The sequence below is a fragment of the Montipora capricornis genome, chromosome 4 (genome assembly GCF_036669925.1).
Source record: "Montipora capricornis isolate CH-2021 chromosome 4, ASM3666992v2, whole genome shotgun sequence".
Lineage (NCBI taxonomy): Eukaryota > Metazoa > Cnidaria > Anthozoa > Scleractinia > Acroporidae > Montipora > Montipora capricornis.
The window spans coordinates 44,006,350-44,008,849 of record NC_090886.1 but is presented as its reverse complement, the minus strand read 5'-3'; the positions used below and the strand labels follow the sequence as shown (position 1 = coordinate 44,008,849).

The 2,500-nt window shown below is 40.2% G+C and overlaps 1 pseudogene; it reads right to left on the bottom strand.

The window, feature by feature from the left end:
• Positions 1 to 2,500, bottom strand: part of LOC138047033 (NLR family CARD domain-containing protein 3-like) — a 276,247-nt pseudogene that overhangs the window by 271,217 nt on the left and 2,530 nt on the right.

Genomic DNA, 2,500 nt, shown 5'->3' with positions numbered 1-2,500 from the left:
AGACACTCCAGAGCGAATTTGTTTACAACTGCATGGTTAAGTGATTGACAGCTTTATTATGGTCTTTTAGTTTATTGATCAATTATTGTGGCGTGACATATGACCGGAAGCTCAACAGAAAGTGGGCAGCTACTGAGAAAAGACCAGTTTTACGGCAGAACATATTTTGAAAGAAACTTCCCTGGAGTCTGAGATGGGAAAACAAAACGTAACAGCTAAAATTGTCCATTCCCCTGCTTTAGTACATCTTTGCAAAAAAAAAAATGTTAAACTCAGTCTTTTTTGAAATTCTTTCCTCCTTTCTACCATAGGAGTTGATTTGAGCAAATTTACTTGACCCCTTTCACAGCTTTTATGTGCAAGAAATGGAGTTCCACGTCTTGAAAAAAAAGATTTGTTTACGTACATTGTACAGTTTTGGTTCTAGCAAAAATAATTATAGTAAGTCAACATTCTGTAGTTTTTCATGTTTCATATTTTGGCAGGCAGAATTCTCTGAAAGCTGAACCCTCTGTATTGGCAAGATGCACAAAACACCTTTAATTCACTAACTTCTAATGGCATTAACTCCTTTGAGATCAAGCATACCTTTCAGCTCATCAAGCTCCTCTTTGGTGTTATCATCATCCTTTTTCCACTGCTTTAGTAATTCTCGATAGTGCTCCTCAAAATCAGGATCCATGCACTCAGTCTTCAGTTGGCTGATTGCACTGGCATAAGTTGTTCCAGATCCAAGGGCTAGCAATGCATTACTTATATCCTTCCATAACATATTGAATTTTGCGTCATCAACAGAAGCTTGGTTGGCGTGGGCATAGACTTCATTTCTGTAATACTTGATTCTTGCTATGTTTGCCTCACAACTGTTATCACCAGGAAGAGGAAGTGTGTCCCAGCTTCCAGTGCTGGCAGGAGGACTGAAACCACATATATTTCGCAGCAATACCACCAGAAGCGTAATGTCAAAACTGGCTGATGACACAGATGAACAAACAGTTGGGTATAGCTTTCCCCACTGTGTGGGATTCAAAATTTTTCTCTTTCTCAGTGACAGCAAGTTAGGGTAATGTGCTGAAGTATTTGACAAAATCTTGTGAAGATTAGCTGGAGAATGTATTCTGTCAAAGGTATCGCGAAGGGCCTGAGATCCTACATCCACTAAAAGACGGCACAAACGGGCATAGTTGGTGCTCTCTCTTGTTGGGGGAAAGACTGCTGGACCAGATGCCATGTCCCAATCTGTTGACCATATAAATGTGCAAACTGACTTGACTGTGGTTCAGTGTAATCGAATCATTCTATAACTGCACGTAAGCAATGCAATATGGCATGCAATAGGTGTAGCAATTAACTACAGACTGATTGAAGTGAAATTGGGAGGGCATAATTAACCATCCTGTACAAGAAGGATTTAGCAAAAAGGGATGTGTGCCTGTTAGGAAAAAATCAACGGATGGTACGGCCTACACTACGCTTTACTTAACCTACAGTAATGACCCCTGGAAGTGAGATTTAAAAAAATGGATTTTACTATGTCTGACGCCAGAAAATTGTTTACTCGTCAACTGGGGGACTGTCCTTGGGCACCTGAAGGGTCAATGGGTTAACAAGGTGCCAGTATCAATTTCTGCTAGAAACCACAGAACTACCTCGAAAAAAGTGCAAAATCACCAAAACAGAATATAACACACCCTTCTTTTCAAAATCCTTCTCAAATAGTTACATTAATGATCAACCTGCAACACAAACACTAAACAAGATTAACTTGAGCGCTCTACTGGTTATTGCTATGGGCCTTACTGTTGAAAAAAGGGTCAAATTAGCCTTGCGTTTGTGCTACAAAACCAGTAAATTAACTTGAAGTTAAAACAGATGCCATTCAGAGAGTTGGCGTCCACATTTTTATCTTTATTTCTCAAGAATTTCAACAGACAAAGCAAAATCAATATAACAGGCCGAGTGACCCTGCAGTACAATATTAATTTTTATCTTTTCTCCTGCCCTTACCATTCCGGAAACAAAACACGACTTGTTTTTTTTAAATGATTTTATGTCAAAAATAGTTGATTGCAAGATCCAAATAGTTTCACAAGTTTATTTCACATAAACAACATTTAATGCCTTAGTGCACAGTAAGACAATAGACACAACTTGGGTGTAATTGAGGGGCAGGGAATGTACTGGCAAGGCACAACCCGTACCCACCACCCGTATGGGGTCTTGGCACCTAGCCAAGGGAGTGTGTCATGCCTGTATTGCGAGGCGGGCATAGTTGCTGGCACAATTTCCTGGCGCCAAGTTTAGCCCAGTCCAGCAAAGTAACAATATGCCCCCACCCTAACAGGGCTTCAGCACAAGGCTAAAGGACTGCCACAGGCAGCAATTCCCTGCACACATTTTATTTAAGAGAACTATTAAAGTAGGTTACAATAAAGGGAGAGAGGGATTAAACTGCGGAACAGAAAACAGAACAAGCTCAGCTTTGAAAATGTCAAACCGA